The following is a 24,977-nucleotide window of genomic DNA, read 5'->3' as shown; positions in this document are numbered from 1 at the left end:
ACCAGGGTAAGAGTTACTTAACAACAAAAGATTTTCTCTGATGAAGCTACTGAACCCGGAGGGAGGCGGGGAAACGCGTTAATGACTCACAACACCGTTATCCATATCACTGCTACCAGAGATTCTAACCGTCAGCTGCAGCTCCAGCCACAGCACATATTTTGCATGGACACGATCCTCCAGAGATGACTGCCTACAAAGGTTAAAGCACCAGCAGCCGGGAGGACCTCTCTGCATATAAGGGTTGGAAGGAGCGGTGAGATTGAACTCCGTCAGGCCAGACATTTTAATTGCACAATATGCTTTTCAGTTTTAATGGATTCCAACTAGTGAACAAACTTTACCTCATTATGTGCCTGCAAAAATATTGATATTAGACGGAAGTGACTCTCATTAATTGCCGCAAAGCAGTTTATAATGTGCTACTTTGTTTCATCTAACAAACAGTGCTCACAGTGATACAATTAAGTAAGTTCAGAGACTTGCTTCTACAGGACTGTAGACGGGAGTGACTTTTCTTAATTGCACTAGCAGTTTACAGTGTGTTATTTTATTTCATTAAATAAGCAGGGCTCACAGTGATACAATTGAGTTCAGAGATTTGCGTCTACAGGACTGGTTGCTGCTTTTTAGAAACTAGGCTGTATCTTAAAGTTTTTTTTATGTCTGTTACCATTGTGTGTTTAGATAACCGGCCGGTGGATATGGATTGTTAATATATTTATTTATTAATAAATGAAGTTATAAAAAGTCCAATCTATATGCGCTGTAATATTTCCTCTAAGAGTTACTTACCCTGTGCGATCAATCCAGCCATGCAGGGCCCCGGAATTGATGTCAGACAACCGCCCTCCAAACGCCTGGACACGCCTGCGTTGGACTCACCACTCCCCGAAAACGGTGCACGGTTCCGCCTTCCTCCTGTCAATCTTCTTGCGGTCGGCGCTGTTTAACTTTTTTCTCCTCTAGCGGCGTCGCTGCCTGGCGACGGCCATCGTCGGGCAACGACACGCCTGTGCAATGCGGCCGCTGCGCATGCGCAGTTCCGACCCAACCGCACGGCTGTGGGTCGGAATGACCCCCAATATGGGTAAAACCCAGCACAGGCTTATTTCTAAAACTGGCAAAGTTAGGTCCCAAGATATAACTTTGTGGATTTATTAACATCAGTGTGACCAATCTGAGTTCCTTCTTAAAAATTTTAAAAACTTGTATTTTGCTAATTTTTCATTTTTAATTTGTACTGAAACATAGTGATGTTATATGTAGTATGAAAGCCCATAACAAGAGCTATGACAGGAAATATTTAGTTTTTAAACACTTTATTACGTATCTTTCATGTACACATTTTTGTCTGTAGCTATATTTGAACCTAAACAAATCCTTATTTTCTCTATCGTCCTAGTGGATGCTGGGGTTCCTGAAAGGACCATGGGGAATAGCGGCTCCGCAGGAGACAGGGCACAAAAAGTAAAGCTTTAGGATCAGGTGGTGTGCACTGGCTCCTCCCCCTATGACCCTCCTCCAAGCCTCAGTTAGATTTTTGTGCCCGGCCGAGAAGGGTGCAATCTAGGTGGCTCTCCTAAAGAGCTGCTTAGAAAAGTTTAGCTTAGGTTTTTTATTTTACAGTGAGTCCTGCTGGCAACAGGATCACTGCAACGAGGGACTTAGGGGAGAAGAAGTGAACTCACCTGCGTGCAGGATGGATTGGCTTCTTGGCTACTGGACATTAGCTCCAGAGGGACGATCACAGGTACAGCCTGGATGGTCACCGGAGCCTCGCCGCCGGCCCCCTTGCAGATGCTGAAACGAGAAGAGGTCCAGAATCGGCGGCAGAAGACTCCTCAGTCTTCTTAAGGTAGCGCACAGCACTGCAGCTGTGCGCCATTTTCCTCTCAGCACACTTCACACGGCAGTCACTGAGGGTGCAGGGCGCTGGGAGGGGGGCGCCCTGGGAGGCAAATGAAAACCTTTTTTGGCTAAAAATACCTCACATATAGCCTCCGGGGGCTATATGGAGATATTTAACCCCTGCCAGAATCCGTTAAGAGCGGGAGACGAGGCCGCCAAAAAAGGGGCGGGGCCTATCTCCTCAGCACACAGCGCCATTTTCCCTCACAGAAAGGCTGGAGGGAAGGCTCCCAGGCTCTCCCCTGCACTGCACTACAGAAACAGGGTTAAAACAGAGAGGGGGGGCACTAATTTGGCGTTAGAAATATATAAAAAAGATGCTATAAGGGAAAACACTTATATAAGGTTGTCCCTATATAATTATAGCGTTTTTGGTGTGTGCTGGCAAACTCTCCCTCTGTCTCTCCAAAGGGCTAGTGAGTCCTGTCCTCTATCAGAGCATTCCCTGTGTGTGTGCTGTGTGTCGGTACGTGTGTGTCGACATGTATGAGGACGATGTTGGTGAGGAGGCGGAGCAATTGCCTGAAATGGTGATGTCACTCTCTAGGGAGTCGACACCGGAATGGATGGCTTATTTAGGGAATTACGTGATAATGTCAACACGCGCCAAGGTCGGTTGACGACATGAGACGGCCGACAAACAATTAGTACCGGTCCAGACGTCTCAAAAACACCGTCAGGGGTTTTAAAACGCCCGTTTACTTTAGTCGGTCGACACAGACACAGACAGGGACACTGAATCCAGTGTCGACGGTGAATAAACAAACGTATTCCTTATTAGGGCCACACGTTAAGGGCAATGAAGGAGGTGTTACATATTTCTGATACTACAAGTACCACAAAAGAGGGTATTATGTGGGATGTGAAAAAACTACCGTAGTTTTTCCTGAATCAGATAAATTAAATGAAGTGTGTGATGATGCGTGGGTTCCCCCCGATAGAAAATATGGGCGGTATACCCTTTCCCGCCAGAAGTTAGGGCGCGTTGGGAAACACCCCTTAGGGTGGATAAGGCGCTCACACGCTTATCAGAACAAGTGGCGGTACCGTCTATAGATAGGGCCGTCCTCAAGGAGCCAGCTGACAGGAGGCTGGAAAAATATCATAAAAAGTATATACACACATACTGGTGTTATACTGCGACCAGCGATCGCCTCAGCCTGGATGTGCAGAGCTGGGGTGGCTTGGTCGGATTCCCTGACTAAAAATATTGATACCCTTGACAGGGACAGTATTTTATTGACTATAGAGCATTTAAAGGATGTATTTCTATATATGCGAGATGCACAGAGGGATATTTGCACTCTGGCATCAAGAGTAAGTGCGATGTCCATATCTGCCAGAAGATGTTTATGGACACGACAGTGGTCAGGTGATGCAGATTCCAAACGGCACAAAGGTGTATTGCCGTATAAAGGAAGAGGAGTTTTTTGGGGTCGGTCCATCGGACCTGGTGGCCACGGCAACTGCTGGAAAATCCACCGTTTTTACCCTAAGTCACATCTCTGCAGAAAAAGACACCGTCTTTTCAGCTTCAGTCCTTTCATCCCTATAAGAGTCATATCTGCCCAGGGATAGAGGAAAGGGAAGAAGACTGCAGCAGGCAGCCCATTCCCAGGAACAGAAGCGTTCCACCGCTTCTGACAAGCTCTCAGCATGACGCTGAGACCGTACAGGACCCCTGGATCCTACAAGTAGTATCCCAGGGGTACAGTTTGGAATGTCGAGACGTTTCCCCTGCGCAGGCTCCTGAAGTCTGCTTTACCAAGGTCTCCCTCCGACAAGGAGGCAGTATGGGAAAAAAAAAAAAAATTCACGAGCGGTATTCCCAGCAGGTGATAATTAAATTACCCCTCCTACAACAAGAAAAGGGGGTATTATTCCACACTATATTGTGGTACTGAAGCCAGAAGGCTAGGTGAGACCTATTCTAAATCTAAAAAAATTTGAACACTTACAAAGGTTCAAATCAAGATGGAGTCACTCAGAGCAGTGATAACGAACCGGGAAGAAGGGGACTACCTGGTGTCCCGAGACATCAGGGATGCTTACCTCCATGTCCCAAATTTGCCCTTATCACTAAGGGTACCTCAGGTTCGTGGTACAGAACTGTCACTATCAGTTTCAGACGCTGCCGTTTGGATTGTCTACGGCACCCCGGGTCTTTACCAAGGTAATGGCCGAAATGATGGTTCTTCTTCGAAGAAAAGGCGTCTTAATTATCCCTTACTTGGACGATCTCCTGATAAGGGCAAAGTCCAGGGAACAGTTGGAGGTCGGAGTAGCACTATCTCGGATACTGTTACAACAGCAGGGGTGGATTCTAAATATTCCAAAATCGCAGCTGATCCCGACAACAAGTCTCCTGTGCTTAGGGATGATTCTGGACACAGTCCAGAAAAAGGTGTTTCTCCCGGAAGAGAAAGCCAGGGAGTTATCCGAGCTAGTCAGGAACCTCCTAAAATCAGTGCATCATTGCACAAGGGCCATGGTAAAAAAATGGTGACTTCCTTCGAAGCAATTCCAGTCGGCAGATTTCATGCAAGAACTTTTCAGTGGGATCTGCTGGACAAATGGTCCGGATCGCATCTTCAGATGCATCAGCGGATAACCCTATATCCAAGGACAAGGGTGTCTCTCCTGTGGTGGTTACAGAGTGCTCATCTTCTAGAGGGCCGCAGATTCGGCATTCAGTTTTGGATGTTGGTGACCACGGAGGCCAGCCCGAGAGGCTGGGGAGCAGTCACACAAGGAAAAAATTTCCAGGGAGTGTGATCAAGTCTGGAGATTTTTCTCCACATAAATATAGCTAAGGGTAAATTTATAATGCTCTAAGCTTAGCAAGACCTCTGCTTCAAGGTCAGCCGGTATTGATCCAGTGGGATAAAACATCACGGCAGTCGCCCACGTAAATAGACAGGGCGGCACAAGAAGCAGGAGGGCAGTGGCAAAAACTGCAAGGACTTTTCGCTGGGCGGAAAATCATGTGATAGCACTGTCAGCAGTGTTTCATTCCGGGAATGGAAACTGGGAAGCAGACTTCCTCAGTAGGCACGACCTCCACCCGGCAGAGTGGGAACTTCATGGGGAAGTTTTCCACATAATTGTAAACCGTTGGGAATTACCAAAGGTGGACATGATGGCGTCCCGTCTGAACAAAAAACGGGACAGGTATTGCGCCAGGTTAAGAGACCCTCAGGCAATAGCTGTGGACGTTCTGGTAACACCGTGGGTGTACCAGTCGGTGTATGTGTTCCATCCTCTGCTTTTCATACCTAAGGTACTGAGAATTATAAGACGTAGAGGAGTAAGAACTATACTCATGGCTCCGGATTGGCCAAGAAGGACTTGGTACCCGGAACTTCAAGAGATGCTCACAGAGGACTTATGGCCTCTGCCGCTAAGAAGGGACTTGTTTCAGCAAGTACCATGTCTGTTCCAAGACTTACCGCAGCTGCGTTTGACGGCATGGCGGTGGAACGCCGGATCCTAAGGGAAAAGGCATTCAGGAAGAGGTCATTCCTACCCTGGTCAAAGCCAGAAAGGAGGTGACCGCACAACATTATCACCACATGTGGCGAAAATATGTTGCGTGGTGTGAGGCCAGGAAGGCCCCACGAAGAAATTTCAACTCGGTCGATTCCTGCATTTCTTGCAAACAGGAGTGTCTATGGGCCTCAAATTGGGGTCCATTAAGGTTCAAATTTCGGCCCTGTCGATTTTTCTTCCAGAAAGAATTGGCTTCAGTTCCTGAAGTCCAGAAGTTTGTCAAGGGAGTATTGCATATACAACCCCCTTTTGTGCCTCCAGTGGCACTGTGGGATCTCAACGTAGTTCTGGGATTCCTCAAAACACATTGGTTTAAAACCAGTCAAATCTGTGGATTTGAAGCATCTCACATGAAAAGTGAACATGCTCTTGGACCTGGCCTGGACCAGGCGAGTGTCAAATTGGTGGGTTTTTTTTTTTCTCAAAAAAGCCCATATCTGTTTGTCCATTCGGACAGGGCAGAGCTGCGGACTCGTCCCCAGTTCTCTCCCTAAGGTGGTGTCAGTGTTTCACCTGAACCAGCTTATTGGGGTGTCTTGCGCCTACTAGGGACTTGGAGGACTCCAAGTTGCTAGATGTGGTCAGGGCCCTGAAAATATAGGTTCCAGGACGGCTGGAGTCAGGAAAACTGACTTGCTGTTATCCTGTATGCACCCAACAAACTGGGTGCTCTTGCTTTTAAGCAGACTTTTGCTAGTTGGATGTGTAATACAATTCAGCTTGCACATTCTGTGGCAGGCCTGCCACAGCCAAAATATGTAAATGCCCATTCCACAAGGAAGGTGGGCTCATCTTGGGCGGCTGCCCGAGGGGTCTCGGCTTTACAACTTTGCCGAGCGGCTATTTAGTCAGGGGCAAACACGTTTGTAAAATCCTACAAATTTGATACCCTGGCTAAGGAGGACCTGGAGTTCTCTCATTCGGTGCTGCAGAGTCATCCGCACTCTCCCGCCCGTTTGGGAGCTTTGGTATAATCCCCATGGTCCTTTCAGGAACCCCAGCATCCACTAGGACGATAGAGAAAATAAGAATTTACTTACCGATAATTCTATTTCTCGGAGTCCGTAGTGGATGCTGGGCGCCCATCCCAAGTGCGGATTATCTGCATTACTTGTACATAGTTACAAAAATCGGGTTATTTTTGTTGTGAGCCATCTTTTCAGAGGCTCCGCTGTTATCATACTGTTAACTGGGTTCAGATCACAGGTTGTACAGTGTGATTGGTGTGGCTGGTATGAGTCTTACCCGGGATTCATAAATCCTTCCTTATTGTGTACGCTCGTCCGGGCACAGTACCTAACTGAGGCTTGGAGGAGGGTCATAGGGGGAGGAGCCAGTGCACACCACCTGATCCTAAAGCTTTACTTTTTGTGCCCTGTCTCCTGCGGAGCCGCTATTCCCCATGGTCCTTTCAGGAACCCCAGCATCCACTACGGACTCCGAGAAATAGAATTATCGGTAAGTAAATTCTTATTATTTATACAACATGGATATTAATATCCTTTTAGTACATAAAAAGTTAAAAGTTGTGTTTTAGTAGTGCAAATTACTAAAAATAAACACAGATCAGCAGAGCCAGAAGCCTATACGCTTCCAGAGTGCATCACATATCTCGTTCTCTTCTAATATTCTGTAAACTAATTTCAAATATATGAGATTGGTAGCACCACCATTTCCAGACATTATATATAAAAAGAATACACATAGACAAAGGTTCAGATGTAACTAATAAAAACAAATCAACAACTATAAGGGACTAAGGGGGACATTTACTAAGCAGTGATAAAAGTGGAGAAGTGAGCCAGTGGAAAAGTTGCCCATGGGAACCAATAAGCATTGACGTAACATTTATAATTTGCATACTATAAAAATATACAGAGCAGCTGATTGGTTGCCATGGGCAACTTCTCCACTGGCTCACTTCTCCACTATTATCACTGCTTAGTAAATGTCCCCCTAACAGGAAATAAGGAAGTATATTAATTATGGAATTTGATTATTAACCGCTAATGTACGGGACCATTACCTTATGAAAATGGGGAGAAGTGGTTTCAGCGCACATAACATGTGTTAATAATAATGTCGCTTCTCCCACATAATACATCTACCCCCGAGTGCTGTATTATAATGGTACCATATTATACATACATGTCATACATACATACATACATAATAATAACATATGGGAATCTCTACAGTACGAGAATAAGCAAATATGTTATCCTGAGAAACTAGTTTATACACAAGAAATAAAGGGACTCTAATAATGTTCCTTGCTACCAACCGTCAACCACCTCAGTCTCTCTCCCCTCTTTGCTTATATGAAGTATGCACCACCTGTTATATTATTGAGAACTAAATATTTTTTTATTAAAGTATAAGGGGAGCAATAAATCATATACACAGACTCCATGTATCAGAGTTACAGGGACGAGGACAGGTAGGGGTGAAGATTGGTTGGCCCTGGCTGGGAGTTATGGCATACACAGTTCAATTCACCTTCCAAACAGAAGTACCAAGTCTATACACATGCTACCGCCCTACCGGCACCAAAACTCACTTTTCCTCTTCTCTTAAACCAAAGATTTTCAACTCAGTGGCCCCCGCTACACATTATGTCACATTGTAGTAGTGAGGTAAATTGCTGGGGAGGCACTGACTAGTATCAGAGACAGATTTACACACACACACACACACACACACACACACACACACACACACACATGATTTTGAGATGAGTTTTAACTATAATAATGATTAGAATAACACAAAGATTACTCGAATAATACAAAGATGATATATAAGTTATAAATAGTTTTTTTTATATTACTTTAATTCTTTTTACACTCCAAACTCTGGAGAGTACTGGAGTAGGACAGATGAGGATCGGACTCCTCTGTCTAACATCAATGCATTGTAGTACTCCTGATACACATTATACCACATCGTAGTGCCCCTGATATGCCACATCATAGTGCCCCCAATACACATTATGCGCACTTAGATAGATTGGCTGAGCACGCAGTGATGTGTGCACAGTCACCATGCCGACCGCTACATGGAGCATAGTCTCCATGTAACATTGTAAGTCCTGTGTTGGCTGGCCGTGACACACTTCCGGTTAATACCGGAAGTGACGTCATGCGTTCCAGGAACGCATGACCATGCTGAGCGACATTGGCGCTGTTTCCCTAATTGATATAGGTATAAATAAGGGGCCTGGGAGGCAGGGCACTCTATCCACAGTTTCCACTCCTTGTCTTTCATTTGGATTTTGCCTCTGCTGCCACACTGATCGTGTTGGTCACCTTGAGAAAGGTCCCAGATGGGGATCGAAACGTTGGTGGTACCTTGCAGCATTGCCTTTATTTTAATAAATACCATATTTTTGTGTTGACTAACAAGACTGGAGAGTGCTATATTTCCCACCTAGTGGGATACTCTGCACTGTACTATGGGTTTCTCAGATCTCTGGGTTGGACTCTGATTAGGCACCCCAGCAAGACGGGGGTTTTTTGGGGGGTGAGGGTGCAGGAGTTTCATTCATATATATATATATATATATATATATATATATATATATATACCAGACTGAAAATGTTATTATCTGAGTATATAATCCTCACTTAGATGATCAGAGAGGTAAGTACAATGTAGTCACCCACAGTACATAATGATATCCTCTTTCATGGATCCATAATTTCATCTGTAGCTAGATTCAAGAATTTAGGATCACACAGAAGTATTGCTCGATTACTTTAAATGTCAATTCCTATACAGTAAATTTCTTGCTTTATACCAGTTGGGCCATATATATGGACCAAACAGGTAAGTATAGTAATAATTTGCACATATCAAATACATAAAATCAAGTAAGTGTGGTAATAAAAATCAGGTAAGTATGGTAATAATTGAACATATCAATATTGTTGTTTCATGGATCATCAATATCTTCATCATGTATCCTCACATATATATTTATAGTATTGAGGTTATATAACCCCATCTGGATGGATTTAGGGGTCCCTCAATATTCTGGATTGTACTACTGTATATGATGCACGTAAGTAGTTCCCAGTCCCATATACTCATTGGGGTAAATTTACTAAGATGGGAGTTCTATTTGAGATGGGATGTTGCCTATAGCAACCAATCAGATTCCAGGTATTATCTTCTAGAAGGTGCTAGCTAAATAAGAAGTAGAATCTGTTTGGTTGCTATGGGCAACATCCCATCTTAAATAGAACTCCCATCTTAGTAAATTTACCCCATTATGTTCACCATTTACTGGATCCTCTATTACTTATTAGACAAAAACTGTGTCTTGTTTTACTTCCTAGAATAGAAATATAATCAGTGTTGGACTGTGGGGAATAGAGTGGTAGGGGCCCATGTTTGGGGGTGTGGCTAGTCTCTAGAGGGGGTGTGCCCAGCTGCCACATTGGTTTGCCTAACCATTTTGCAAATGTTGGTCCCCTAGATAAATATATACAGTAAATATTGTAGTGCATGCATGATAATGTACTAGATTAGTAACAGGACAGTCTGGAACTTGATCCCTAGAGGAGAGGGTGGGCCCCAGGCAGTAGGGCCCACCGGTGGTTTCCCCTGTACCCCTGTGGCCCAGTCCAACCCTGAATATAATTCCATATTGATAGTCTTTCAACTATCAAGTAATTACTAAGAAGAAGAATTCTCTAAAAAATGTTCCCATGAAATTTTGAGCGGTACTAGTGTCCTATGAGGATTAAAACATCCCCTTCAATAATTCCGTCGTATTATAGGAGTTTAAAGTAGGAGTTTCTACTTAGCTATATACTGTCCATATTCCATTTATCCAATAAGTCACTAATACTACAGATATTGGGATCTGTTCCCATATCTCAAAAGGTGCACATTATTGGGAGAAGATTATTATTTCAGTAATTGGATGAATCTTTTGTATCTTTTATTAATTTTTTTTATCATTCTTTATATAAAAAGATAAAGAAAAAGAAAAGAAAGAGGAGATGACCATCAGGGACGTTTCTTGGGGCAGGCGAGCAGTGCAACCGCACTGGGCGCCCGCTGTGGCACTAACTGTGGCTCCCTGTTTCCCCCTCCTATTTCTCCCCAAGTAACCCGCTCGGGGGGCGGAGTTTCACGGAATGATGCGGTTGCGTCGTTACGCCATGACGCAACCCCGTCACTCCGCGAAACTCTGACCCCCCCCCCCCCTTTCCCCAGAGCGGAGTACAGAGGGGGATCCAAGTTAGGAAAAGGGAAAGGCCGGCGTGAGGAGCGACTGGTGAGGCGGGCCGAAGAGCGGTAATCGCCTCTGTAAGTATTCTCTCTCTCTCTCTCAATGTGTAAAATGGGGACACCTGCCGTAATGTGTGAAATGGGGACTCTTGCCTGCCGTAGTGTGGGGATTTAATGTATCAAGGGCATTGCGGTGTGTGGCATAATATGCTGCAGGGGGCATTACTGTGTGGGGCTTAATATGGTAGAATTTGTTTTTTCCTGTGGTGGTCGTAATCTGATGGAGCAGGGTCAAAAACTGGATTGTGAGGTAGTCTTTTCAGACGAGGCCATACCCATTTAAATGAGGCCACACCCATTTAGATGATGCCACGCCCCCTTGCCGGGTGCGCGCGCAAGTTTTTTTTTATCTAGGTGTGTGGGGGGGGGCGCATTTTTAAATCTCGCACTGGGAGCCAAATTGGCTAGAAACAGCTCTGATGACCATCGTATGTCTTCCATTATCATCACATTTTTTGGGTGAGCCCAGTACTGCATTTCTTCATTTAAATCCAATAGGCTGAAACTATCCATTAATAGAATGGAAAAAACTAAGCTTCAAATGTCTTCAATGACATTCTATAAGAAGGCAGAGTACAGTATTTCCTCATAAAATCCTGATGGACTGAGGCTATCTATTTAGAAGATATATTTTGAACCTTTTTTTAGGAATTCTTTGTTAATGTCGCCTCCTCTAATACACATAGTCACTTTTTCAAGACCAAAAATCTTATTTTTTTGTTGTATCCCCATCATGTTTCTTCAGGAAATGTCTCCCTATACTTGTGAGCTGTTTCATATTGGTGTGTCCCCTCCGAGCGTTTCTTATATTTCCGGCGTGTTCCAAAATCCTTTTTTTGAATTGTCTTTTTGTTTTTGTCATGCCTACATATTTTATTTAAACCACAAGGGCATGTGAGGTAATAAATGACCCCTTGTGTCGGACAGTTAATATAGTCTCAGACATTTTCTCCATATTTTGTTTGGCAATTCGTCTCACATGTGTACCAGTGGGCTTGGCTGCTAAATCGGTGATGTCTTCATGCCAGTGTTGCATGAATCCCAACACATCCCTGGAAACTATCCCAGCAGCATCACATGTGGTGCTTATGGCAGCCAATCAGAATGGAATGTTCATGACAACTACGAGAACCCCCCCTCACACACACACACACACACACACATATATATGTGTGACAGGATGTAGTTACGAGACACCCATAGAGTGGGAATCGAACCTGTGGCGAGCGCAGCGTGGCAAGCGCAGTGAGCCCGCAAGGGGCTTTGTTGCGTTCGCCCCCTTGTCAGCGTTCTGGCGGTCAGGATCCTAGCATCGGTATGCTGCCCGTCGGGATCCCAACTGCCGGTCTCACATACCCAACCCTATGTGACACCCACCGGCATGGGCGTAGCCATAAATTTGTGGGCCCCAGGGCAACATTTTGAGGGGGCCCTTGCCCCAATGCTACAAGAGAGACACCTCACGGCAACAGTTAATTTTAGGCCCCAGGATAGTGACCTAGTTCATTTTCTAAACCACAGTAGTGCCTCAGTTATACCCCATAAAAAGGCCCTAGTTTTTTTTTTTTAGGAACCATAGTAGTGCACAAGGTCACATTGTGCCCCATATGCAACACATTACCCCCAATTTACATTATGACATACAATGTCCCAAGTTCACATCATGCAACACTATAGTGCCTTTACTTCATATTGTGCCACATTACAGTGTACCAGTTCACATTATATAATATTATAATTCCTCTCCAGTTCATTTTATGCCACATTACAATGAACTGTTCCAGGGGCATAACTAGCTATTTTGTAGGCCCCAAGGCAAAGGTTTGTAAGGGCTCCTATGTACCACCCAAATGTTTAAAAATGTATATAACAGATGTAACTGTGACAGGGAAGGTGGCCCCTCTCAGCTCTGGGCCCCATAGCAGCTGCACTGCCTGCACCTATGATAGCTACACCCTGTATGTAACACATGTAACTGTGGCAGGGAAGGTGGCCCCTCTCAGCTCTGGTCCCCACCCCATAGCAGCTGCACTCCCTGCACCTATGGTAGCTACACCCTGTATATAACACATGTAACTGTGACATGGAAGGTGGCCCCTCTCAGCTCTGGGCCCCATAGCAGCTGCACTCCCTGCACCTATGGTAGCTACACCCTGTATCACATGTAACCCTGTAACACATGTAACTGTGACAGGAAACGTGGCCCCTCTCAGCTCTGGGCCTCATAGCAGCTGCATTCCCTGCACCTATGGTAGCTACACCCTGTATGTAACACATGTAACTGTGACAGGGCAGGTGGCCCCTCTCAGCTCTGGTCCCCATAGCAGCTGCACTCCCTGCACCTATGGTAGCTACACCCTGTATATAACACATGTAACTGTGACAGGAAGGTGGCCCCTCTCAGCTCTGGGTCCCATAGCAGCTGCACTCCCTGCACCTATGGTAGATACACCCTGTATATAACACATGTAACTGTCAGAGAAGGTGGCCCCTCTCAGCTCTGGGTCCCATAGCAGCTGCACTCCCTGCACCTATGGTAGATACACCCTGTATATAACACATGTAACTGTGTCAGGGAAGGTGGCCCCTCTCGGGTCTGGGCCCCATAGCAGCTGCACTCCCTGCACCTATGGTAGCTACACCCTGTATCACATGTAACCCTGTAACACATGTAACTGTGACAGGAAACGTGGCCCCTCTCAGCTCTGGGCCCCATAGCAGCTGCATTCCCTGCACCTATGGTAGCTACACCCTGTATGTAACACATGTAACTGTGACAGGGAAGGTGGCCCCTCTCAGCTCTGGTCCCCATAGCAGCTGCACTCCCTGCACCTATGGTAGCTACACCCTGTATATAACACATGTGACAGGAAGGTGGCCCCTCTCAGCTCTGGGTCCCATAGCAGCTGCACTCCCTGCACCTATGGTAGATACACCCTGTATATAACACATGTAACTGTGTCAGGGAAGGTGGCCCCTCTCGGGTCTTGGCCCCATAGCAGCTGCACTCCCTGCACCTATGGTAGCTACACCCTGTATATAACACATGTAACTGTGACAGGGAAGGTGGCCCCTCTCAGCTCTGGGCCCCATTACAGCTGCACTCCCTGCACCTATGGTAGCTACACCCTGTATATAACACATGTAACTGTGTCAGGGAAGGTGGCCCCTCTCAGCTCTGGTCCCCATAGCAGCTGCACTCCCTGCACCTATGGTAGCTACACCCTGTATATAACACATGTAACTGTGACAGGAAGGTGGCCCCTCTCAGCTCTGGGCCCCATAGCAGCTGCATTCCCTGCACCTATGGTAGCTACACCCTGTATGTAACACATGTAACTGTGACAGGGACGGTGGCCCCTCTCAGCTCTGGTCCCCATAGCAGCTGCACTCCCTGCACCTATGGTAGCTACACCCTGTATATAACACATGTAACTGTGACAGGGAAGGTGGCCCCTCTCAGCTCTGGGCCCCATAGCAGCTGCACTCCCTGCACCTATGGTAGCTACACCCTGTATCACATGTAACCCTTTAACACATGTAACTGTGACAGGAAACGTGGCCCCTCTCAGCTCTGGGCCCCATAGCAGCTGCATTCCCTGCACCTATGGTAGCTACACCCTGTATGTAACACATGTAACTGTGACAGGGAAGGTGGCCCCTCTCAGCTCTGGTCCCCATAGCAGCTGCACTCCCTGCACCTATGGTAGCTACACCCTGTATATAACACATGTAACTGTGACAGGAAGGTGGCCCCTCTCAGCTCTGGGCCCCATAGCAGCTGCATTCCCTGCACCTATGGTAGCTACACCCTGTATGTAACACATGTAACTGTGACAGGGACGGTGGCCCCTCTCAGCTCTGGTCCCCATAGCAGCTGCACTCCCTGCACCTATGGTAGCTACACCCTGTATATAACACATGTAACTGTGACAGGGAAGGTGGCCCCTCTCAGCTCTGGGCCCCATAGCAGCTGCACTCCCTGCACCTATGGTAGCTACACCCTGTATCACATGTAACCCTGTAACACATGTAACTGTGACAGGAAACGTGGCCCCTCTCAGCTCTGGGCCCCATAGCAGCTGCATTCCCTGCACCTATGGTAGCTACACCCTGTATGTAACACATGTAACTGTGACAGGGAAGGTGGCCCCTCTCAGCTCTGGTCCCCATAGCAGCTGCACTCCCTGCACCTATGGTAGCTACACCCTGTATATAACACATGTAACTGTGACAGGAAGGTGGCCCCTCTCAGCTCTGGGTCCCATAGCAGCTGCACTCCCTGCACCTATGGTAGATACACCCTGTATATAACACATGTAACTGTGTCAGGGAAGGTGGCCCCTCTCGGGTCTGGGCCCCATAGCAGCTGCACTCCCTGCACCTATGGTAGCTACACCCTGTATATAACACATGTAACTGTGACAGGGAAGGTGGCCCCTCTCAGCTCTGGGCCCCATTACAGCTGCACTCCCTGCACCTATGGTAGCTATGCCCTTGTATATAACTCCATACCTCCTAACTTTTCGCTGGACAGTCCCGTTTTTTGGGGACTGTCCCGCTGTCCCACCTGCGGGCCGCAGTGTCCCGCGGTGGGTGGGGGGGGGGCAGTTGGGAGGCTCCTGCATTCGCTGCCCTGCTTAGCAGAGCAGCGGTGAATAGACGCTGTGGGCATACGCACATCGTCTATTCACTGGAGACAGAGGGAGAGGGGGCATGCCAGCGGCTCACAGAGCGCTGGGCATGCCCCCTCAGTGATGAAAACAGGGGTGTGGCTTGCGATCGTGGGTCCCCACGAAGCCACACCCATTTTATAGGCCACGCCCCTTTCGGGAGCGCACTCAGCGAAGCCGCGCGTGTGTCCCTCTTACTGCAAGGGCAAAGTTGGGAGGTATGTAACACATGTAACTGTGACAGGGAAGGTGGTCCCTCTCAGCTCTGGGCCCCATAGCAGCTGCACTCCCTGCACCTATGGTAGCTATGCCCTTGTATATAACACATGTAACTGACAGGGAAGGTGGTCCCTCTCAGCTCTGGGCCCCATAGCAGCTGCACTCCCTGCACCTATGGTAGCTATGCCCTTGTATATAACACATGTAACTGACAGGGAAGGTGGTCCCTCTCAGCTCTGGGCCCCATAGCAGCTACACTCCCTGCACCTATGGTAGCTATGCCCTTGTATATAACACATGTAACTGTGACAGGGAAGGTGGTCCCCTCTCAGCTCTGGGCTCCATAGCAGTTGCACTGGCCGCACCAATGGTAGCTGTGCCCTTGCATACACTGTTCACATTATGCCACACAGATAGTCTAGATCACAATATGGCACAGTGCCCCACATTGGTGATGTAGCTATATGTAGGATTTCCCTGTTGTTATTCCACATCTGGTTATATGAAACTGAAAGATCAAACCAAATGATCTGTCCAGAATTATAATAGAATATTTCATGTCAGCAGATCACATGAGGAAGGCGGCACCACTTGGAAATTGTAATTCTTGTTACCACGGCATGCATTATTACAGAGACGGCCGGCAGAAGGTCCTCAATGGCCGGGGCACTAGATTCGGTATTAAATAAAATATATCCATTACTAGTGTACATAGAAACAAAACAGAGAAGAATGATTAAAACTAGTGAGAACAGTATAGAAAGTAATTGTGAGATAAGAGAAAGGCTGTGCTAAAAAACATATCATCCTATAATAGATATCCTCCTAAACCAAGTTACGGTAGTATGGTACAGTGGCACATACTGGCAATAGTGATGGGTCCTGCAATGTGCCCCCCCGCCCCCCCCCCCCCCCCCCCCCAACACACCTACCAACATTTGATACTATAAAGGAGGAACTTTGGATGAGTCGCAGAATCGCACTCAAAAAAGAGTGTGGTCACACATGATGGTGCCCCTGGTTACTCACCTCCCATGGATGGCTCCTATGGAATCCTTCTGGTTCTGTGTTCTACTTGCACAGTACAAAGAGTGCAGAGCAGCTCCTGAGTCTCCTCATCAGCGCCACGAACGTGATAAGTCATGTGACACTGATGAGGGGACATGGGATCCGCTCAACGCTGAATGCACTGTGCATGCGGAACACAGACCCATGACAGGCTCCCGCAACACTCACCATCAGGTCATGCCGCCAACGCCACAGCCACTCAGCACTGAGGGAGTGGACCCTCCCCAGTGGACCCTCCCCATTAGTATGTCAATGTGGTACAGATCACAAATAGGTCTAGCAGGAAGGCATTCAAGATGGCGGCTGCTGGGGTCCTGGCGGTCAGGATACCCATGCCGGAATCCCGAATCCCAACCACCACCCGGAATCCCCACTCAGGAGGTGGTCCACGCCACCACCCGAGGGGGAATATAACCCTGTGGTGACTGAAGGTCGCCACCGGACCTGAAGCTGGGCGAGCACAGCGTGCCCCGGCGCTCGCCGCCTGTATTTTGGCTGTTGGGATCCCGGCGTCGATCTACTGACTGCCGACATCCCAACAGCCGGGATATCATACTGATTCCGGTGGGAGAATCATGAACTGAGAGATTTTGTGAGAGTTCTCCTGTTTTTTTACAGTGGCAATCATTCATATGGCAAATCCAGGTTCATTTTGGCATGTGAATGATTGCCATTATGAAAAAAAAAAAAAAAACCAGGAGAACTCTCACAAAATCTCTCACTTCATAATTCTCAGACCCTATTACATTCTCCCCAATATTTCTAGTGGTTAAAGGTGCAACTCCTCATAGTGGCTCTAGTAATGCCAAAGCTCAATATATTTTATTTCTTAATCATTTAAGAACCTGATTCCTCAGAGGATACATATATGATGATGTTTCTCGGTCTTATTATGAATATAATAAGAGTGTATCCGGATAATAGGTCAACACCATATGGTCGACATGGTCAAATGATCAACAGGTTCAATTGGTCGACGTGACAATTGTCCACACGCCATATGGTCGACGCAAGATTTTTGTGTGATTTTTTTGCAACTTTTTCGTAATTTACCATCCACGTGAATAATGATTGAGAACCGTAACCTGCCCCAAACTCAGTGGTAGTGGAGAAAAGCACCTTGCCCAAAGCTGCAAGGGGACGCGGTACACTAATTGGGGGTTTATGTGCTGAAACCTACAATTTGACACCCAAAAAGCATACAAAAACCTGTGACATTTTCATGTGTCGACTATTTCTGTGTCGACCAATTGACATATCGACTGTGTGCACGTCGACCATTTGAGGTCGACCTAGATACTGTTGACTTTTTGAACCACACACAGGGCGGGATGTACTTAAGGAAAAATGCGGTTTATATGTACAAAGACCCGCCCGCTTTTTCGACGCAGAGGGTATCGTCATCTTTTTATGGCGATCCCCTATAGAAGCCTATTGGCTTCTTTCCGCAACACGTCACACCCGCTGCCCAGCGCCGCACCTGCTGACCCCCCTCACCTGTGTCTAGGCAACGTCCCAGTGCATTTCATGATCCCCCCCTCCTTCTCTCCCGCTGCACCGCCATTTCCCCTTCCGGCTGCAGGGGGAAGAGGAGGAGCCCGGGGACTCCCAGGCTGGGAGCTGACGGACCCCACAGACACCCCCTGCAAACCTTCTCACAGGTATCATAGGGGGCCTCTGTCATGGCATTGTGATGCTAATTGTATATGTTAGTACATATGCAATCTGCATCGCTGCGGTGGGCGGCGAGGGGCGGCAATGTATTTTAATACATCCCGTCCCCAATAACAGAATTCCAAACAAGAGCATTATAAATCTTGTTTTATAAAGACACTATTACAGGCTTTGCAGTGCTACGGTATTGCGTGTGATGTAGATGCATTGATTCAGCAGCAGTGGGAACCAGAAAACTATTTTAAAATGCTGCCAACCCTAGTATTCCTGCGCACAACTGCCAAGACCTCATCTACAATCATCCATTTGACCCCTGTATGACGTCCCTTCAGGAGAACTTCCTCTGGCTTGCTGCTTGTGTCCGACATAGCTGTGTGCTAAACAGGAGCTTGCACGGCCAAAGGAACAGAAACACGCTGACAACTCTACCAGATCTAATACTGAGCCACTTCTATTTGTACACGGTCCCCGGAGGCTGCCTTCTGCATTTCCATCCACTCTGTAATATAATATTGTGCGCTTGGTCGCTTTTGCCTATGCTGTACAGATTTACATTAGTGTTTGTGTTGGTCCAGGAGAGTAAAGTTGAAGTAAATGTCCATTATCCAATTATCTGTTTCACTCGAGGGAAGGTTTTAAAATACATTTTGTAAGCGAAACACATTCAATAAGAGGTTTTCTAAAATGATTATAGGTAGATTACACGCATGGGTTGGGATTTTCGGAGCATATTGTGTCTGCATGCCTCCTCCCCCCCTTCCCCCCCACATGCGGACACAATGCCAAGACTAGGGTATAGAGAAAGGTCTGCTTAGAGATCTGATCTCTTACCTCATTGTTTTGGAATGCTCTGCTAATACCATTATGCATTGTCGGATGCAGACCACCAGTATATCCAGTATATGACATACTCACAAAGTATAAACCCATAATCTACAACGTAGGCAAATTTAAATGGTGAATTTGTTGGACCACCCAGATATAAAAGCATTATATCCTAAAATTGCATGGCTGGCGCTTTAAGTATCTCTGAAAGACCTTTCACATTTTGGCCTTGAGACGTATACATTCTTATCATTGCATATCGCAGTGATTAGAAATTATTTTATGCTGTAATTAATTAATTCGGGCCAAGTTCCAAAATGCTACACTTTTCAGAGCTTGATAAATTGGCCCATACTGCAGTCCACGTTGATAATTATGAGAAAGTGTTATGCATTGCTTAAATAGCTCAAATATAGGGATTTTGTTTGGCATTAGGGATTTCTTAGATAGCTCCTAGATTTGCCTAAACATGTGGAAACAGACATTTCTGCAAGGTTTTAGTCTTATAAACAGACCCCACGATCTCCTTGCTCAGAGAACAGAGTGCCAGATGCAGACATGTATTTTGGGTCTTTTAGTAGTTTACTATCTGTTCTACCTCTTCTTCGCACGGGAGTTTCTGATTTTCACGGTTGTAAATATAAATGAGTGTTAAAAATTAGGTAAATCTATAGAGATGGAAATTTGAGACATCTTAATGTAAGTAAATATTAATCCATGGTTCTTGGCGTTACCCCAGGAGAACCCGTAGCAGATACGGTAAAAAGTGACAGGACCATTTTTGTAGTTTATTAAATTCTACACACCGGAGGTGCAATCCAAATGTTGATCCGATTGTCCGTTATCGTTCACACAGCGCAAGCCACGCATTGGTAATGACGTCATTATGTCAACCCCCTTTTCATCCCCTTAGGGGAGGTTTCTTAGGGGTATATTCAATTGAAGTCTAAATTGTCGTCTTGTCGGAAAGATGGCAGTTTTTGACTTTTGCAGGCCGGAAGGGGTTCCGACCTATTCAGTGCCCAGCTTTTTTATCCAAGTTGAATTCCCCGATCTGCCGATCCGCGTGCTTCTGTTGGAAATGGGGCCAAATCCGACAGGTTTTGGCCCTGTTTCCGATCATCTCAATCCGACTTTAAAAAAAAGTCAGATTGGGATGAGGGAGCTGAGAGGAGGAGAGAGAGGAGACCAGCGGGGAGACGGGAAAGAGCCGCAGGGAGACGGGGGAGAGCAGCGGCTACATCATATGCAGGAGGATGTGGCACAGCCGCCGCTCACGGCAGAGTCCACCAGGCTTCAGCAAGTGAGGTCTCGCTTGCTGGAGCCGGGTGGACGCTGCCGTGAGATCTGGCGGCGGTGCCACATCCTCCTACAACGCTGCTGTAGTGCTGCTCTCCCCATCTCCCCATGGCTCTCCCCCTGTCTCCTTCTCTCGACTCCCTCATCTCAATCTGACTTTTTTTAAAGTCGAATTGAGATGGCCATTAAATAGCCCTTGTCGGATCTGTTCCGACAAATGCATGTCGGAATGGATCCGACTTCAATTGAATATACCCCTTAAAATTCTAATTACGTAGTTTTCCTATTTCCCACCTGAAGAATACCTATGTTAAATTTCAGTTTCCTAACATACCCAATTGTAAAGCGCAACGGAATTTACTGCGCTATATAAGAAACTGTTAATAAATAATAAATAATATCGGGAAGTAAGAGAATTAGTGATGAGTCAGTGAGTGAGTGAGGACTTTTGCATTTATACATATAGATTTGTGCCAACGTATGGAAAGCCTGGAAGATTTTTATCCTTTTGAGGTAGATAATGATGCATTCCTGTGTCCATTTTAGGCATTGTCATCTCCTATATAATAGCCCAGATCTGTGACTCTGTGCCTGTGTGTATAATGCTGGGCGTGGACAGGGGTGGTCTTCTGTTTGCCGGCGGTCGGGCTCCCGGCGCTCAGTATACCGGCGCCGGGAGCCCGACAGCCGGCATACCGACACTTATTTTCCCTCGTGGGGGTCCACGACCCCCATAGAGGGAGAATAAAATAGTGTGGCGCGCGTAGCGCGCCACCGTGCCCGTAGCGTGGCGAGCGCAGCGAGCCCGCAAGGGGCTCATTTGCGCTCGCCAAGCTGTCGGTAAGCCGGCGGTCGGGCTCCCGGCGCCGGGATGCTGGTCGCCGGGAGCCCGACCGCCGGCCAGCCGTAGTGAACCCGTGGACAGTAGTGCCCAGGGAAGATTACCTTGTGCCCTGGTTGCACAGTTTGGCACTGATTAGTTGTACTCTGTTTCACTGGCCCTGAATACATTATATGCCACACTACAGTGCCTCAAATACATGATATGTCACTCATCAGTGCCCCAATACATAATTATGCCACACAAGGTTTGTCAGATAATTCGGAGCCACAGCTTTTAATTAGGATACGGATGTCAGAGACATCCTTAACTTTTGTGTTCATTAGCACCCAGGCAGCCGCCTAAAGCTACCTAATGGAATCACCGGGTCCAGGAGTACCTGGTGGAATCCCACGCAAGCATAGGGAGAATATCCAAACTCCACACGGTTCTTTCATATTTCTGTCCATTCCATTCTAAAGACAAAGTACAGCTTATTACCAATGAGGGCCAAAGAGTAAGGATTCCTGGGGAAGACACTTTCTGACTACTGACGGAACAATGGTTAATAATTAAGTACCACCAGTATGTGACATTGACCAGTGCAGATGGTGACAAATCGGGGGAGGATCGATAGATTTGGGTATCATCCACATACAGATAATACTGAAATCCAAAGGAGCTGATTAGTTTGCAAGAGATGAGATTGTGATTGACAAAAGCAGAGTACCTAAGACTGATCCGTACGTTACTCCAGCTGATAGAGGTAGCGAAGAGGAGGTGGAATCAGAGAAGCGGACACTGAAGGAGCGACAAGATAGGTATGATGAAAACCAAGAAAGGGATGTGTCCTGAAGACCTAGGGATTGTAGTGTTTGTATGAGAAGAGAGTGGTCAACAGTGTCAAAAGCAGCAGAGAAATCTAGAAGAATGAGAAGTGAGGAGTAATGGCCTTTAGACTTAGCAGTGGGGGTAATTCTGAGTTGATCGCAGAAGCAAGATTGTTAGTAATTGGGCAAAACCATGTGCACTGCAGGGGAGGCAGATATAACATGTGCAGAGAGAGATAGATTTGGGTGGGGTGAGTTCAATCTGCAATCTAAATTGCAGTGTAAAAATAAAGCAGCCAGTATTTACCCTGCACCGAAACAAAATAACCCACCCAAATCTAACTCTCTCTGCAAATGTTATATTTGCCCCCCCTGCAGTGCACATAGTTTTGCCCAACTGCTAAAAAATGTCCTGCTGCGATCAACTTGGAATTACCCACTGTGACCAGATCATTCCCTACCTTAGTTAGTGCTGTCTCTGTGGAGTGTTGGGAACGAAAACCTGACTGAAGTGGGTCCAATAAGTTGTGTGAATTAATAAAGTGTGTGAGGTGAGTGTAGGCAAGTCTTTCAAGTAGCTTTGAGGGGCATGGGAGCTGAGAGATGGGACGGTAGTTTCAGAGAGAGTATAGGTCAGAATTTATTTTTTTCTGAATGGGAGTAATCACTGCATGCTTGGACAGTGAAGGAAAGATACCAGTAGAGAGAGAATCCACATTTTAATTAAGGCTGGGATGAGCACAGGAGACAAAGCTTTACTTATTTGTGAGGGTAAAGGATCAAGAGGAGAGGTAGTGGAGTAGGAGGATGAGAAGAGCGTTGATACTACCTCTTCATTGTGTGATCACATGAAGAGAAGGTGCCCAGGGTTCAGGTAGGGAATTGAGCAGGTCAATGGCTGAGGAAGAGCATACCATTTCATCTTGGATCTTATTCATCTTGAAGTAGAAAGCAAGATCTTGCTCATTGATAGTGGCTGGTGGGATGGATGAGGATGGTTGAGAAGTGAGTTAAATGTATTAAAAAGTTGCTTGGGGTTAGAGGCTCGAGCAGAGATGAGATTTTTGAAAATATGTTTGTTTGGCAGAGTCCAGGGCATTACGATAGGAGTGGTAAGTAGTCTTATACGTGAGGAAGTCGCTTGGAGTACGAGATTTACACCACTGACATTGACCTTTACGTGAGAGTTTTTGTAGGTGTCTTGTTAATTTAGAGTGCCACCGTTGTCATCTAGGCCTACGTGAAATGTGATGGGAAGCTAGAGCCACTTCATCAGGGGTCTAGAGTCTGGTTCAGGTGTGATACAGCCATCTCAGGAGAAGTGAATGCACAAATAGGTGAGAGCAGTTGTTGCAGAGAGGGGGGGAGTTCTTGAAAATTAATTGTGTTAATATTTCTGCGGGTTTGAGGAGGATTGGAGGACTTCAGTGACAGTGAGTTGAAGAGTTAGGGGTTATAACTGAAGAGTGGAAGGAGAGTGGGGGGCACATGTGACAAAGTAAGAGCGCAAAATTTCTATGTAACTTGGTGTGAAGTAAAATATAGCCTTTGAAGCAGCAGAAGGTACATTATTGGTGAGATCCCTGGAAACAGAGCCGTCTTAACAGCAGTGTAGGCCCCTGGGCACAGCAATGCACTGGGGCCCCTACCCATCAATCAGCGGTAGAGGTGGGGGGTGCTATCAGCGACAGCTTTGATGTAGGGGGGGTTCTATCTTCCGCTCAGCATGTAGGACCTGGAGAAATAATCTCTGCTAATTACTCCCTTTACTGCACAAATGGGACGGGAAGGAGAACCCTAAACTGTAGAAGGGGACATTGTGCTGAATGAAGGGGCCCTGGTACATGACTTCCAGTGTGGTAGGGGGTGTTTAATACACAGGGGAGGGGTGGATAGTGGAGTGGGCTTAATATTCATCATTTTCCGGGGGTCAGGGCAGCTTGCTTTACTGCAGATATCTCCAGTTCCTGGAAATAGATTTCTTAGCTTTAATCGGATAAAAAAACCTAGAGAGTCCCACCTTTCAGGAGGTACTGGGGACTTGGGGATCAGAGTTCAGGAGCCAGAGCAATTCACCAACAAAAATATAAAACTGCATATTAAGCGTGTGGAGCTGGAGCAGGGTTCTGGGCATAGTAAAGACAAGCTGCCAATGTCCACTGAAAGGGGAGAGTCCCGGCTTTTGGCGTATACCCTCAGAAAAAAATCTAAGTCAGACAGAACCTGAGATATCTGTCTGGGAAGAACAATTAACAGGCTTGGATGGGGACCACTGCTTTGAAGTCGGATATCTCCGGTTCCCCAGGGCCAATTTTCAAAAATCTGGTACCCCTGGAAAGAGGGGACCCTCAGCTATCAGCCTAGGGCCCTTTTACATTGGGCCCATACATAAAGATGACCCTGCCTGGAAATTAAGATGTTTGTGAGAAGGGGTCCATGTACAGGTGTGATGATAGCTTGGACAATATGGTGGTCTGTCTCTTACCATCTGTCTTGGGACCCATGAGTTTTGGGGGTTCTCTACCCATGATCATACTTTGCCCAATATCTTCATTCCTCAATAAGCACTGAAACCTTTACATGCATAGTTGTGGTAATTCTTGAGTGCTTTACTGACCTTTTAGGTTCCTAGAATTGAATTGTCATTGTAAGTGCTAGACACTAGAGCATGCCCTAGCATAATGGGAAACATACAGTAGTCATTTCTGTACTTTGGGGCTGATTCAGACTGGATCGCTACAGCAGCGGCAGCGATCGCAGTCTGAATTTTTTTGTGGATTGCGCTTGCGCACCCTGGGAGCCCAGTGA

Source organism: Pseudophryne corroboree, chromosome 11 (genome assembly GCF_028390025.1).
Source record: "Pseudophryne corroboree isolate aPseCor3 chromosome 11, aPseCor3.hap2, whole genome shotgun sequence".
Lineage (NCBI taxonomy): Eukaryota > Metazoa > Chordata > Amphibia > Anura > Myobatrachidae > Pseudophryne > Pseudophryne corroboree.
This window is presented reverse-complemented; position numbering follows the sequence as displayed.